The 16,777-nt window shown below is 54.6% G+C and overlaps 1 protein-coding gene across 5 annotated transcripts in view; it reads right to left on the reverse strand.

Moving 5' to 3' along the window:
• The window catches only part of SPSB1 (splA/ryanodine receptor domain and SOCS box containing 1), a 69,002-nt gene that overhangs the window by 12,694 nt on the left and 39,531 nt on the right, over positions 1-16,777 (reverse strand). The window contains exon 1 of one of the 5 annotated variants that reach the window (XM_082390798.1): positions 14,945-15,408. The exons of 3 other annotated variants lie outside the window; for them this stretch is intronic. The gene's annotated coding sequence lies outside the window, so the exon portion shown is untranslated. Of the gene's footprint in view, positions 1-8,662; positions 8,760-14,944; positions 15,409-16,777 lie in introns of those variants that run through there. One more of the 5 variants, XM_082390801.1, reaches the window with a different exon arrangement.

The raw sequence follows: 16,777 nt of genomic DNA on the forward strand, positions 1-16,777 counted from the left end.
AGGACCTCTCTCCCAGAATCTCATGGCACTGAAGATCCCACTCCACCCACGACCCATGGGAACAGGTGGGAAAAGTGACGGGGAGGCTGGGGGTCGGGGGAGAGGAGACCCGGGGCAGGTGGGCTGTGTGCGAAGGGAAGGTGGTGGGGAAAAGTCCTGCCAACACGTTAATTTAAAATACTTGGAGGGCTTCCCTGGTGGCGCAGTGGTTGAGAATCTGCCTGCCAATGCAGGGGACACGGGTTCAAGCCCTGGTCTGGGAAGATCCCACGTGCCGCGGAGCAACTAGGTCCATGAGCCACAACTACTGAGCCTGCGTGTCTGGAGCCTGTGCTCCGCAACAAGAGAGGCCGCGATAGTGAGAGGCCCGCGAACCGCGATGAAGAGTGGCCCCCACTCGCCGCAACTAGAGAAAGCCCTCGCACAGAAACGAAGACCCAACACAGCCAAAAATAAATAAATAAATAAATTTAAAATACTTGGAGAGAAATGGGTGGGAACGGAGAAAGACCACAACAAGGAGGTTGGGGACAAGTCAGAGGTTGGGGGGGTGGAGGGTTGAAGGGGTGGCGGACGAGCAGGGAAGAGAGGGAGAGAGGGGCTCATGGGCCAGTAAATCTGGGCCTGTGCACACATATAACTCCTACTTCAGCTGGACCAGGCAGTAAACTCTCTCTGTCAAGGGCTAGCTAGTAGATGTTTTAGGCTTTGTGGGCCCAACAGTCTCTGTGCAACTACTCAACTCTGCCTGTAGCACGAGATCAGCCACAGACAATGCATAAATAAGTGAGCCTGGCTGAGTTCCAACAAAACTTTATTTACAAGAACAGACCAGCAGGTAGTCGGCCAACTCCTGAGCCAGACTAAGGGCCCTACACAGGGATCACTGCAGTAGGAAAGCACAAGACAGAGGTGAAAAGGAATCTCGTGGCAGCAAGGTCAGTCCAGCCTCAGAACACGGGGTCAGAAAAGACAACGTAACCTCACAGTGACTTGTCGGCTGTCTGTCCAGGTGAGCTCCACCAGCTTCTTCCCTTTCTGAGATTCTACCTCCTGGTTGCCAAGCAGGTTTACTTACATGGCCCTTGTGTTAAGCTCCTACCCTCCTGGTCCCCCATGTTGGGAACCATCCAAGGCGGGGAGCCCTTCTGGCCCCTGGACCATGTGACCTTGAGCAGAGGGGGGTCCCTGGGAGGAAGAGGCTGGGGAGAGGGGGCGGAGAGGGCAGGCAAAGATGCCTGCAGCATCTCGGGACCACTCCCGCACGAGGGCACCCTGGGGCCTAGCCAGGGACGTGAGCCACCTCTTCTGCTGTTCCTGGGCCATCCTGCCATCTGAGTCACCTCCTAGGTGGTCAATCACTGTGGCAACCCTAGGGCCACTCTTGACTCACCTGTCACCTGCCCAACCCCACCCTGTGTCCACACACAGCCACCTCCTTGCCACGCAAGGCCACTAAAGCCATCCAGCTGCCCTCCACTTTCCGTCTACTTCCAAATGTGGCCACAGAGATCCACTAGCCCTCTTTCTGGGGACTGTAGCCTGGCAGGGCGCTCCCCTCCAGGCTCCGCCCCAACCTCACCACCTGACTCTGCATCATTCCTCCAACAGCCCTGCGCCCCCAGCTTCCGATCTTCGGCCTTCTCTGCCTAGGATTCGTCCTGAGCTTTTCTGAGCCTCAGTTTGCTCCTCTGTAAGATGGGTGTCCCACGCTTACCTAAGACTCAGCTGAGACAATGTTCCCGAGAGGACCTGGAAAACTGGCATTTTCACTTTTTTGTTTTTATTTTTAGACCGTGCTCCGTACACTGAACGAAGATCACTGCTAGCCATCTTCCTGGTCACCATACCTGGTCCTACAGATGGACGCTGTCTTTGGGCCAGACCCAAGTGCTTGGAATGCTGAGCTAGAGCAGATCAAGTTTAAGGTCCCTTCTAAGCCGGGGCCAGCAAATAAGGGGCCAGATGGTAAATATTCTAGGCTTTCTAGACAATATTTAAGTGAATGGGCATGGCTATGTTCCAATAAAACTTGATTTATAAAAACAGACAGTGGGACCGGATTTGGCCCAGGGGCCATAGCTTACTGATCCTTGTTCTAAACCCAAGCAAAACTGCTGACACTCTCGCTAAAATACCTGGACATGAAGGTCCGTGGCGGGGGGGGGGGGCAGGGGGGAGGGGAAGTGGGTTACATCACCCAAAGGTGCCGAGTGATGGAGATGCTGTTTTGGCCTGTGCAGATCCTGTTAATGCCGGGCCAAGGCGGGAGTCCCCGGTGGGCACCAAACTTCAGGTAGGAAGTGGGAGAAGCAGTACAGGCCCCGGCTCCACAACCAGTCCCCTTTCCTGCGTCTGAGACACAAATGCAAATGTCCAGGCTTTGCAGGGCCTAGAGTTGCTACAGGAGTGTCAGGGCCTGGGCTGGCTCAGCAGGTCCTTGGTGAGTCCCCAGGAGGTGGGAGGACCCAGCCCTCATCCCCACCCGGGAGAAGCAAAGCCACAGAGGGGGCGGAGGGGGTGGCCGTGTATTGCCCTGCGGGGCTGGAAGAGAGAAGTGGGGGACAGAGGTGGCCTTGTTGCTGCCACCACTCCCCGCCCGTCACACGCAGACACACATACACACACATACACACGTGTGTGTGTGCACACTCAGAGCTCCAGCAGCTGTGGTGGCATCAGCGCTAAGGAGCAGGATGGAAGCGAGGAGGTCCAGGCAGCGCCATGGCCAGCGGTCCCCACTCCCCTTCAGTGCCTTGATGGCAGTGCTCTTTCCCAGAAAGCATTGCACATTAGCTACGTGTTCCTAAGATCACATCCGCCCGTTCCTCCTCGCGGCTGCCTCAAGTCAACCCTCAGACAACAAAGTCCTGCCCCCCAACCTCTGATCGCCCCAATAAGACACTGTTCTCACTGTCCTCAGTCCCTGAGGCTGCAGGGACAGGTTGCTGCAAACAAGGTTCCAGCGCCCGGTGTTTCCCAAAGACCGATGCCATACCCAGAAAGGGGTGAGAAGAGACCCAGCATGCCCCGGGCTCCGGCGGGACAGGGGGCTCTCGTGCTTGGTGGGCGGGTCGTTACCCTCGTCAAATACAGCAGCATGAGTATCTCAACCAGAACCAAGAATACGTGTGTACAAATGAGTAACACACACACACACACACACAAACACACACACACACACACACACCCCTAGAAGCTTGGCAAGGCTTCTCGGATTTTGCATTTACTTTCAATAGAGTGAATGAGATCAAAAGCTCTGGGACAGAGCGGGAGGGACGTCTGCGAAGCCCTATGGCTTGACTTGGCTGGACACTTTCCGCCTACTGAGAACCCCCTTCTCCCCCAACGCCACACACATCATCCTCACTGGGTCAGAGGTCAGTTCATGGTTCACTGTGAGAAGGGATGCCACTTGGACCCTCTAACGGGCAAAAGCCTTCCATGCAGTGTCCCCAAGAATCCACCAGAGCCACCCGTCCATAACGGAATTCTAAGCAGATGAACCTCCTTCCGCTGCTGCCACCGGCAGCCCGTTAAGTGCTTCTGCTCAGGGTCCGGGGACCTGTGCTCCTACCCCAAAGCCCTGCTTCAGAGAGGGTTTGCTGGGGACCACAGCTCTCCACAGGAAGGAAGACCAAAGCCTCACAAACCACCTTCCCTCTAGTTTCTTGGGCTCCTCCAGGTGGTCCCTCTGTGCCCTTGGAGGGAGGGACAACCAGATCCAGAATTAGTAGACGTGCAGGGAAGGAAGCCCAGGATTGGAGAGTGAACCCCAGAGGGTGGCGAGGAGTAAGAAACACCCCCGAAGCGCACTGTTTGCGGGTCTGAACCGTGGGCTGGGTGAAGGGCACCCAGCCTTTAATGACCTAAGGCAGTGATTCTCTCTGAAGGGGGAGGGAAGGGTATGCTCATATCCATGTCTCCTGGGCACATGTGGTGGAGAACGCCTGTTGGATACACCCACGGCTTTCACTATGCAAGTCACAGAGAAAAGTGATGCTGGCAGAGTTCTATGGGTGACGAGGGACCAGTGAGCCTTATGGGATGCACAGGGTTAACAAAGGTTCAGGGGAACTGGAAAGGATGTTGGGAAAAGGCCATTTGTGTACAGGTGTGGGCGTGTATCCCAGAGAGACCCCAACTGGGACATGCTTCTCAGCGTGCAGGTGCCACGTGGCAGTCCCCACCCGGGTGTAAAATACGCCGCAATCACCCACCGACCAGCTTTCCAGGGGTCTGGTCTACAAAACCCTACAGCCCTGCCCAGGGGCATGTGGGCAAAGATGCTCCCTGCACCACGAACTCCAGCAGCCTTGGAGACAGGGAGGTAGCCTCTCAGATGTGCTGATTTAAATGTAACACAAAAAATGTAACACATTTTGTTACACAAAATGTAATACCACGCTGTTAGATTTTAAAAAGCAAATCAGAGAACACCATGCAGAGCACGATCCCATGTCTGTAAGAACATAATTTTTAAAAGATGCTATCTGTGAACGTTTGTCTGTAGGCATAGAGAAAGGTTTAGAAGGATAAACACCAAACCTTCCACAACGGTTAGTCCTGGAGGGTGGGGCGGAAGGAAAGATGCGTTCATTTTAAGGACTTTTTGAAATGAAAAAAAATTTTTAATGCATGTATTCCCTTTTGCAATGAAAATAATGTTTAAGCAAAGAAAAAAGAATAAAAGGCTGCAAAATACTGATTGAACGCACTACAGTCACAAGCACAAGTTGCCCCCAGAGCAATTGTTCCTACAGGCTCTCCACGTGTGTCACTTCTTATAAAGCAAGCACAGGATAAATGTTGAATTTACCCAGGAAGATACACATGGAGACAGTAGGGCATTTAAAATAAAAGGACAAGAATTCCCAGCTACAGCTCTGGGGCCATCCCCAAAGGGGACAGTATTTCTATAACGACTTCTCCTAAGACTTTCAGTTACACTGTTTCCACAACACAAATTTTAATTTTCCCAGCAAAAATGGGGTAGCTATCTGTCTCCGTGGGCCCCAAGCAAGAAAAGAACTGCTCCATGCTCAGACGGGAAACCCAGCCTTGGCAGCTGTATGTGGTTCTGTGCCCCGCCAAGGCCAGAAGGGGAGGTGAGGACGGAGGACCTCGGCAGGGGTGGGGCGGGGGGAGCAGAGGCTGGAGGGGGCAAGAATGCCAACCTTGGCTCAGCTGGGACAGCTCACTCAGCACCTGCCCGTAACTTGACGCTGTCCCTTCAATTAAAGCCACAGCTCCGCAGTTCCGCCTTCCAAAAAAGCACGTTCGGATCAATTGGCCCTGGAACTACTAAAAATTATCCTTTTGTTTTGTTGTTAAAAAAAAAAAGGTTTGTTGAACGAGCAATACCCTCTGTTGGAGACACGGTCCAAGGTGACCGGTGACAAATGGATGGAACAGGGGTGGGGGGCAGGGGACACACAGAGGCGGCCACTGAGGAGCGGCAGACGTACACTCACCCCCTTTCAGCTCAGTTCCCCCTCAGTGCGTCTGACTGACCCCAGAACAGTAAAACCATTGTTTCGACCCAAGATGGGGAAAGAATAAAATTCAGGATGTGGAACAAGGTGACCTATTTATAAAGCCTCCTTTCACCTGCAGATCAAATGAGCTCCCTCCCTCCGCCTCCCCACCTCACACATCGCTGGTTGCAGCCCAGGGTTTTGCAAGAGAAGCAGGCCTGAGCGATCGGTTATTAGATCAGGGTGCCACTTCTGCAGCCTGCATATTAGGGTTCTGTGCTTCATCAGCCGGGGCTCCAGAACACATTTCGGTGGTGGGAGCGCCCAGGGTGGGCGTGCTCTGTGCCGCCTGGCCACGGAGCCCCGGCCAAGGTGCCACCAACCAGAGGACAAGAGCCATGTGGTTACCCTAACCCTACCCCATCCCTTGAGGAGGGATGCCCAGGAAGACCCAGGAAAGCTGTCTTCTTGCTCAAGCAGGGAAGTAAAAGTCAGTGTCTGCCCCTAGAATCAACCAAAAGTACTGGACCTTTCTGGAAAGTTCTGACGAGTGATTCTGGAGAGAAAATCCCACACGGGCCGGAGCTCTAGCCTCTGACTTCAAAAGACCAAAAAATGCACCTGCCGTAAACACCTACGGAAGGACCCAGATTACTCATGGCACTTTCAGAAAGGGCTCGAATCAGTTGAGCCTTGTCCCTGGGAAATAGCATCAACATTCATTCAGAGACTAAAAATTAAAAAAAAAAAAGTCACGGCTGCAGCCGAGTCAAGGTTATAACGGCAACGGCCTGTGCTTTGTTCAGATGAGAAGCTCTGCTCTTTGGAGGGAGCTGAGTGACACACAATGACACACACAGACCTTCCTGAAAGTTTTCTGAGACAGCAGCAGATGTGCCTTGGAGTGGCAGTGGGAACGAAGTCTAGATGGTGACCCCCAACCTTGCTCAGGCTGGGTGGTCCATCACACTGGGCCTGCCTGGTCCACGCAGGAGCTGAGGGGGCCCCGTGGAAAGGGGGCAGGAAGGCAGCACGGAGGACAGTGCCATGGCCACCTCCGAGGGAGAGCCCATGGGTGCCCAAGGGGAAAGGCTCGGGGATGCAGGTGCTTCCTCACCCCACTGGGCTGGTGGCAGAAGCTTACAATCCCCGGTGGCCTGGTGGCCCCAGTGAGCTCACTCCGGTCCCGAGAAAAGTGGGGCTGACCTTCCCCGAGGTGGGCGCCTGGAGAAGCCTCCACAGGGAAACAAGGGTCCTCTCTGGAGGCCCTGGCCTCCCGCAGGATGCTCGCTCACCCGCTCAATCCACCGGCCGCTGGCCTCCATCAGGGGTCCCTGGAACAAAGCCTGGCCACGCCCAGGCTTTAGGGCCCGGAGGCCTGAGTGGGAGCAGGTGACACTCTGGCCTCTTTCAGCGGGATGTGCCAACTGGGAAAGGTCACCTCTGAGAGTGGTCATGTGGGTCACCCCACATCCCTTCAGGAAGAATGAGCAGGAGGGAGGCCAGGGAGAGACGTAAGGCCGCGAGAGGAATCAGCTCACAGAGAGGCAGAGGGGCTCGGGTCCCCTTATCCCACCCGGCAGACCCAGGTGATGCTCTCAAACCACGCGGGGGTGTAAAAGAGGGGCAAGGGCAGCATTCAGGGTAGCTAAAGCACTCAACACAGCATCGGGCGTACACAGTAGGTGCTTAATACATGCCGCTCCCTGCCCCCTCCTGCCTCCTTTTAACATGAGGAGATGAAAAAAGGATGGGGCTTCCCTGGTGGCACAGTGGTTGAGAATCCGCCTGCCAATGCAGGGGACACGGGTTCGAGCCCCAGTCTGGGAAGATCCCACATGCCGCGGAGCAACTGGGCCCGTGAGCCACAACTACTGAGCCTGTGCGTCTGGAGCCTGTGCTCCGCAACGGGAGAGGCCGCGATAGTGAGAGGCCCACGCACCGCGATGAAGAGTGGCCCCCGCTCACCGCAACTGGGGAAAGCCCTTGCACAGAAACGAAGACCCAACACAGCCATAAATAAATAAATAAATTAATTAATTAATTAATAAAATAAAAAAAAAAAAGGATGGAATCTTGAATGCCAAGTGCAAGAGAGCACTCAGCCAGGGAACACCAAGACAGGTGCGAGTTAAGGCCTCACAGGGTGGCCCAAGGAGCCCAGTCCCCTCGTGTAAGACCACCGCTCCAGCACAGCCACCTGTGGTTGTACAACCTCTCAAACCCCATTAAATAACGTAAACCCTTTAGGTCAAGAGCAGGGGCAGAAGTCCCGTAAAATGTCTACAGTGGGGAGAGGCCGTAGGGATGCTCTCTTGCAAACAGGTTCACAGGAGTGGTTCTCAAAGTGGGGTCCCCGGATCAGCAGATCAGCATCACCCGTTAGAGACGCAAAGGCTTGGGCCCCAGCCCTCACCTCCTGAATCAGGGACGCTGAGGGTGGGGTCCAGCCCTCTGCATACTAATGAGCCCTCCAGGGCATTAGGACACTGCTGGTTTAAAGGAATTATAGCTCACCATTTTGGAATCTCAAATCCACATTAAGTGAGAACTGACAGGCTTGGATTGATGACCACAATTTAAAAAAATTTCTTGTTCTATCTTGATTTGAAATATTTCAAATGTTATACGTGCTCATAAGAAATCTCAAAGAAATGTATACAGTATAAATTAAAAGTGTCCCCCTCCCAATCAAGTGCAGATACAGGGACCGTCCACTTATAGCAAAGGATCACACCACACACACTTTTTCCAAGCCATAATATATTAGCTCCTACATCAATTTTATGCGTTAGTAGCTGCATAATATTCCATTATCACAATTTTGGTAACTTTCCCTTATAGAAGGACATCTGGGTTGTTTGACTATAATGATGGTCGTGTGTGGGAGGTTAAGAATTTCTCCCTAACAGGCTGGCCTTAGAGCCGTTTCTTTTCTTTTCTTTTTCTTATTTTTGGCCACGCCGTGTGGCTTGCGGGATCTTAGTTCCCCGACCAAGGATTGAACGCATGTCCCCTGCAAGGGAAGCATGGTCCCAACCACTGGACCACCAGGGAAGTCCTGTGTTTCTTTTCATTTTCACAGCCACCTCTCCTCTCAACACCCTCAAAATCTTGGGCTCTCAGAACCCCCCATCCCACTGTCCATTTTTCGAAGAAGAAAATCAAATGTGAAAGTAACCTACCAAAAGGCTTCCCGATCTTGGAACTGACCGTGGGGTCTGAAGGCGCTCAGGAGTTTCTGCGCAACTAGTTGGGCTGAAGGTTTGTCAACTGGACCTTGAATGGACCACAGCCAATGAACTTGGACAGGATTCTAAAAGGAATGGGGCAGCGTGTCTCCTAGTGCAACCTAATCACCATATCCTGGGTGGGATTTCACAGAACTCAACAGGATGCCAAGGGAGAGGTAAATCCCTGGGCTTCACAGGCCGGTTGGTGAAAAAAGGACTTAAATATCCTTTAAAGCCACAGTAGCCTGCAGGAACTTCCTCTTTTAGGTTGCTGGTCTTCCTCCTCCAATCCCGTCAACCTGGGAAGTCCTGAACACCGGGGCTGATAACTCAACAAGGCGGGGAGGAGGGGGCTCAGCAAGCCCACAGGTGGCGGATAAATTCACCCTGAACCTCCAGGCAAGTGGAAGGGTCCGGGTGCTAGATTCCCACGGCATCGGCTGGTCACGTGGGGGTGATGCGAGGAGGCAGGAAGGGGGCTCCCCAGCTACATCTATGGAGATGGACACAGTCATCCAAGATGCTAGCTGAAAGGATCACTCTTTGAGAGGCACGGAAAAAGGTTTGCTATCTTAAGTAAAAGGAAGGACACAGCTGTATCTGCCCTAAGAGTAAAATCTAGAAAAAATTATACAGGCACATGCAGGAAAAGAGATGAAAAGGAAGGTGGAAACATGATGTTTCTCTGTTTAGAGTGATGAACTTATGGGATTCCCTTTCTTTCACATTTCCTTACTGTTGTCTTATTGTTGTTACAAAACCATAAATGGACGAATCCAAATGTCGATCAATGCACGATCGGATGAACCAACTGTGGAATATATATTCAATGGAATATCATTCAGCCATAAACAAGAATAAGGGACTGACACCTGCCATAACATGGATGAACCTCCAGCCCTTTATGCTGGTGAAAGAAGGCAGATACAAAAGGTCACATAGTGACGCTCCCGCTTCTATGAAATAGCCAGAATACGTAAACCCATAGAGACGGAAAGCAGATTGGTGGTTGCCAGGGAAGGGGGAATGGGGAGTGACGGCTAATGGGTCAGGGTCTGTCTTGCAGGGGATGAAAACATTTTAGAACTGGATGGAGGTGGTGGCCGCATGACATCGTGAATGTACTATATGCCACAGAACCGTCCTCTTTAAAACGGTCACTGTTATGTGAATTTCGCAACAAATAAAAAAAACATAAATGGATGAAAATCATGCACTTCTCCAAAATCCACACGGCAGGAGGCAAGTGTGGAAAGGGGTGCAGAGCAGAGAGGAGCTCAGAGCTTGCAGAGACCCGGCGGGCAGAGCCAGGCCCGTCAGCCAGGGTTACGCACGGGTACACAGCTAACGATATTCATATGTGGGGAGCGTGAAGCCTTCTAGAGCTGAGTTCTCTGCTCCCCCCCCCGCCCCCCTTGTCTTTCTTCCGAAAGAAAAAGCGCAGAGCTGTGGTTTGGCAACCCCGCTGCCTTGAGACAGCACCTGTAGATCGAGTTTCTCTGGAGGAATCCGGAATGCGGGCCTGCATCCTCATGTCTGCACCCGAAACGTGGTGCAGGCACAGACTGACCAACACATGCACAGCTGCCGCTGGGGACCCCTCGTCCACACACACCTGACTCTGGGTACAAGGCAGCGCTAGGATTCCCAGGTCCCAGCTTTTTCACAGAGCAGGTCAACACCCCGAGGCCAAACTGGCAAAGGCGGCGCACTCTGTGTGTTATCAGGAAACCATCCCAGCCACTCAGCCCCTGCTCACTCCCTCTGTCAGTGCCTGTCTGCCAGCTAAGACGCCACACCACAGGGCTCTGGCTCAGGCCAGCCGGGCCCCAGGCTAACGCACAGTGTGACCGGACCTGCTGCCATATGCAAACCTGTTCTAATGGGTGGAGTTTCTGTGTTCTCGTGAGGATCGTCGCTCAAGACCTGGAGAGACCCCAGCTTCTTATGCCAGGTACTACCATCTCCCACAGACCCCTTCTGGCCAGACTTGCTCATGGAAAACACGGAAAGTGGGCCCCAAAGGGCCATGCTCAAGGCCTATGTGTACACAGTAGGTGCTCATAAATACCTGAGTTGTTCACTTACCCATCCCACAAGCACCTGCTAAACCCCAGTCGGGGAGCATGGGCTTCCCGAGATCCTTTCTTTGTTCCTTAGTCCCCGAGAACCTCAATAAAGTGGATGATTCAAAACTGTGGGCCACAGATGGTCGGTGTCTGGGAAAGTAGGAGAATGTTCTACCTACGCTCCCAGAAAGCATCTTCCCCAGGTGGAAACCAGCAAAAACTGACAAAACCTACAAGATAGACACCTGCAGAAGTGATCCAATCTGAGAGGTGGTCTGTAAATGTTCAGCTGATGAGTGTTTGGAAAACAGCCAAGTCCAAATAAGGTGATTTAGGGCTGGAATTCATTCCAAAAATATTTATTAGGCACCTACTATATACCTTATGCACATACATACTCTATAGGTAGAAATCATTGCCCCCCATGGAGCTTACAGTCTAGTGGGGGAGACATACAGCCATCGTAACAATCACTTGAACAATCAATGCAAGCTTCAGGGCAGAGATTCTTATCTGTGTGTTCACGGTGGGAGCCCCCACGCCTAGAATGTTGCCTGGAACAAAGCAGGTGCTCAAGAAACAAGCGTTGACTGAATGAATATCTAACATAGGGCCAGGTAATAAGTGTTAAAGAAAAATGAAGCAGAGTAGTGAGGACAGAGCAAGGGATGGCAGAAGGTGGTGAGGGGAGGTTTCTCTGATACAGTGATACATGGACAGAGACCTGGGGGAAGGGGAGGAGAAAAGCATGTGACTATTCAAAGGGAAGTGTGTTCTGGGCAGAGGGAACAGGACGTGCAAAGGCCCTGAGGTCTGAGCATGCGTGGCATGGCAGGGGAAAAACAGAGATGCGGTATGGCCAGAGCAGAGGGAGGAAGAGACTGAGGAGACAGTGCAAGGTGTGCAGAGGGCAGGCACACCAGGCCTTGAGGGCCACAAAGAAGGACTTTGGATTTTGTCTTCAGTGTGACAAGAAACCGGCAGAGGGCTTTGTGCAGGCAGAGGGCACGGTGCTTCCCTTCTAACAGAATCCCTCTTAGCTGCTGTGTTGAGAAGAGGCTGTTGACAGCTGGAGATCAGCTAGGGAGTCAATGCAAGGATGCAGCTTGGACCAGGGGGTGGAATCCTGGGAAGTGGTAGGATCCAGCATGTAACCCGAACTAGCTATACTCCCATAGGTGAGATCATACCTTGCCTAAGCAAAGGACTGCTTAAGCTTAAAAGGTGGCGGTGAGTGAGGACACAGACACAGAACCCGGGAAGATGGCGGCCTGATCCATGGACCAAGGACTCCAGCTCTTGTTCCATCTACTCCTGTGACAACAGGGATATCGGGCTACAAAGCTTGAGGCGTAAATCCTGAGGGCCTCTTGCCCGTTCCCCTGAGCTCCGGTTCAGTGCCTCCCATTTGCCCCTTTCAGAGGCAAACGCAAATCTTCAGTACACCGAGTGTCCCACCTCAGGTTTATACATCAGTCTCTTGTGAGTTTGGTAGATATCTCTAAACTGTATCAATATTGGATACACTGGGGGAAGAAGTCCAGTTCTTGAACCTGCAAAATGTAGATGTGCCATCATGACCCCAAGGGCCCAGTCCATCCCTTTGGGATCCTCATCTGAGTAGCCCTGAGGCCCCGATCCAAGACTTCTTGGAACTGAAACACGGTGGATCAAGGAGAAGATGGAGAAGACTGCAGTCTGGGGTTGGGCTGCCTGGGCTTAACCTTCAGCTCCACAAGCTGGGCGACCTTGGGCAAGTGCTCCAACCTCTCTGAGCCTCAGGTTCCTCATCCATTGAAATGGGGACGATGACTGTTCAACCCTACTGGTTTGCTTTAAGGATTAAGTGAGGATCCCATGAAAAGCTTAGCACTTAATAAAAGAGCCAGCACTGGCCATGTATTTGTAGTTTAGTGGTCTGAGGAGAAGGAAGGAAGGAAGGGAGGGAGGGCTTCTTGAGAAGGCGTCTCCAGTAGCTCCCCAACGGTAGAAAGAGCCATGCAAATCCTGACACCCATTCCCCACTGCAAACTCAGCAGTCTCCCAGAGAACGGCCACCTCGGGGTGTCCGTGACCCAGCTCTGTGTCTGCCTCTCGCCGTCTCAGGCTCACTAATGGCGACACAGAGGTCTCCACAGGAAGCCGGAGGCTGGCAGTGGTTTTGTCTGCCTCTGCAGAGCTCTCCCGATGCCTCCTCCTCATTCCCCGCTGTGCCTGCTCCGGGAAGGGGGTGATAGGGGTGGCAGCCGTGGAGGTGGGGTGCCATGCCTCTGTGCTCTCTGGGGCCAGGCAGCCGGGACAGACACATCTGGAGAAGTTTCTTGGGAAAGCAACTTGGATCTGGGGTGAGCCTGGTCCACTTATCACATTTGAGAACACAAAAGGAAGAAAGGGGAAGTGGAAAAAGGGAAATTGGTCCAATATCCATTTAATGGGCTAGTCCGGGGTGACAATCAGGGCAGAGGGAGGAAGAAGCCAGACGGAGGCACTTGCCTGTCTGGCAAACCTGTCAGCCCCACTTTGGAACCAAGCAAGCCCAGGATGGGCCATTCGAGCTGGACCAGGGCCCCGGTACCCAGTAGGAGTCGTGCACGCGCCTCGGCAGGGCTGCTCTGCGACGCCATACAGACCGCGCTCAGAAAGGTATTTCCTCTGCAAGCTGGACTTTCCATAAAATCACGACAGCAGCGCATCACCTTCACAGGCGACATGGGGAGCAGAGGACGTGTCCCCCACCCCTCAGTGTCAAGGAAGGCCAGCCTCGTCATAGCCGCGGGGGGCACAGACCCCAGACCCAGGTGTGGGGAGCCCTCCCCACCCCCAGGTGGGCAGCCTGGCAGTGCGGTCCCAGAACTGCAGGAAGACCACGGTCCCCTCCCGCCCAGCACACTGAGTGCTTCTAACGCTGTCCCAAGTTTCCGTTCCCATATCAAAAGCGCCTCTTTTCTGCTGAGGCGGCAAGACCTGCCAACAAAACAAGCCGCTGGGACCCGCGTTTCTGTAACACAACGCCTTCCCTTGAAACACACTTCAATGAATCACTGAGGTTAAACAGTATCGACAGCTGGGCTGGTGGAAGGAATCCGTGTGAAAGTCGGACAGAGGCGCTCAGGCCCCTCCCCCTGCGCCGTGTCCCAGCCCCTCCCCCGCCCAGATAGCCCCGCTCTTGATTGACAGCACCCTCCCTCCAGGCCCCCAAACGGAAAAGCAGACGCGCCTGAGATCCTGCGCGCGGAGCAGTACGAGTCCCTCCTGGGGAAGTGATCCCTTCGGGAGCCAGGGAGCCAGTCACCCCGTCACCCCACGTGCCCTGCATCCGGTCACGCCCTGGGGAGCCCGTGGGCCCGCAGCAGGGGCATCACCTGGGAGCCCGCTGGAAATGCAGACTGCCTCTGGACGGCCCTAACACAGGTGCTCTGTGTGCCCAGGTGGATGGGGGACGTGCTGTGGGCCCTCCCCAAGGCAGAGGCCAGGAGGAAACACATCAGCAAGAAAGAGAAATGGAGGCCCGTCCATCCCTCTTCAGGAAGCCAGTCCTGAAACGTCTCTGACTCCCAACAAACCAAATCTAGAAGCCGACGAGTTTAACAGAAGTCACGGGCAGAGCCTGTCAGGGCCCCGTCGGGCGCACAAAACAGGCTGTGGTTCCCTGGCCCAGACGTTCTGGAAGCCCCCGGTCACTCGGGGTCTGGGAAGACCAAGGTGGGGGCAACACCACTTCCGGGGCCCCCTCCCCCCTCCCCAAGCTCCTTCTGAGCCCTCCTCAGCTCTCTCCGCTCCTCCAAATATCCCTGATTCCCGACCAGCCAAGCCAGTCCAGCAGCATCCAGGAGCCTCACGCTTCCTTGCCACACCTGTTACAACGCCGTTCCTTTCACTTCAAACAACCCCACCCGACCAGAATCCCGGCCATCCAGGATCGGTCCCTCTCGGCCACGGAGCCCTCCCTGGCCGGCCTCCACGACCTGGGCTGTTTCACAGCAGGTCTCCATTTCCCTGCAAAGTCTCCCCCAAAACTAGCTCAGGATCCTGGGTTCTGCCAGAATCTAGAATGAAGGTCACCCCCGGGCCCAAGCAGCATCCCGGCTGAGGTCCACAACCCTGCCCTCGACCCAGCCCCACATGGCCTGCCAGCAAGTGGCCTCACGGTCTCCCAGACACCTACCGGAGGATCGGAGTTCTGGAATGTTTCGGGCCAGTGCCCAGGCAGCGTCGGTGGGGAACCGCAGGAGGGAAGCCCTTGGTCCTCAGGCCAGGGAGAAGGAAGCGGAGTGCAGGCGGCTCACTGGTGCCCCGGGAGCAGGGTGTCTCCCTGCCAGTGGCCGGGCCCTGCGGGTCCCCAGGCCTCCCTCGCCCGGGCTGGATCAGCCCTGGCCTGAGCGAGCTCCGCCGTCACCAAGGGGAAGCGGCCCTTGGTTACCGCTGGCCAGGAGAACACAGAAGGCAAAACAAACACTGGACTCGCTCCTCACTGCTGGGAACAATTACAAGGTAACCGGCCAGTTTTTAAAAGCCCTCCAGAAGGGAGGCTGCAGGCCCAATGGGAGGCTGGTTTGTAACCCGTTCCCTTCCTGCTGCTGCTGCATCCTCCCCGAGACCCAGGGACTCTCCCTCCACCCCACTCAGGGATGCCCAGCAAAGCAAGGCTGGAGTCACAGAGGCACCGAGGCAAACAGTCACGGGCAGGCAGTGCGCCCTTTCAGTGCCCAAGGCACGTTCCAGAACAACAGGTGGGCCCAGCCTGGCAGGTGTGGACCCCAGCCGGCATGCAGGGGCAGATTCACGACAGCACTCACCACTTCCCCCTTCCCACATCCCCTCCCAGCAACGACCAGCTGTCTTGTTCCCAAGCAACTTGTCATGAAACGAACAGAAACTCACCAGCGAAGAATCAAGCGCCTGCCTAGCAGGCTGCAGCCCGGGGCTGGTGGGCCATCTGCCAGGACTGCCCCCGGGCCGTGGCCACCGGTTGTCCCCAGGGAGGGGGCTTCAGGTACAGCCTGGGCTCTGATCCCCAACTGACGCCGGTCAGCAGACCTGAGACCCCCCAGCCGGTCTCACACCTCCTGCTGGGAACAGAGGACGCCCCCTGCGCCCAGGGCCTTGGCTGTGTCCAGACCCAGGAGCAGACACCGTGGGGAGGCCCCAGTGGAAATGGGGGAGGGGGAGAGCTGAGTGACACCCCAGCCCCATCCCCAGGTCTCCCCCAGGTGGGGGCACAGGCAGGAAGAGGTTTCCTTCCCCCCACCCCCTGAGGCTCAAGGTCCTCCAGGCACCAGTTTCAAGCCTCCCTCTCTTCCCCGCTCCCTCACTGGGAAGGTGGGGCACCTTCTGGGGGGCCAGACTGCTGACCTTGGATGGGGAATGTGGCAGCAGTTCCAAACCCCGGACAAACAGGACCCGTCTCACCCTCTTGAATTCCCTCACCCCACCCCACAGGGCACACTGCTCAGTTTTCCCATCCTGCTGAAGTCACACTGGTCTCGGTGAGAAGGGTCCACCCTGGCTTCACTGGCCTCCCAGGGGACAGACAGAGACAGACAGGCAGAGACAGAGGGAGACAGACAGACAGAGACAGAGAGAAAGAGAGAGAGAGACTGAGACAGAAAGAGACACACAGACAAAGACAGAGACACAGAGAGACAGAGACACAGAGATAGAGAGACAGAGACAGAGAAGCAGAGAGAGACAGAGGTAGAGATACAGAGGGACATGGATATAGAGAGACAGAGACACACACAAAGAGACAGAGAGAAAGAGATACAGAGATACAGAGAAAGATAAAGACACAGAAAGACAGAGAGACAGAGACAGAGAGAGAGACTGAGACAGAAAGAGAGACAGAGACAGAGAAAGACAGAGACACAGAGAGACAGAGACACAGAGAGACAGAGACACAGAAGCAGAGAGAGACAGAGACAGAGGTAGAGATACAGAGGGACATGGATATAGAGAGACAGACACACACAAAGAGACAGAGAGAAAGAGATACAGAGAT

This window comes from Balaenoptera borealis (genome assembly GCF_965194805.1).
Source record: "Balaenoptera borealis genome assembly, chromosome: 1".
NCBI lineage: Eukaryota > Metazoa > Chordata > Mammalia > Artiodactyla > Balaenopteridae > Balaenoptera > Balaenoptera borealis.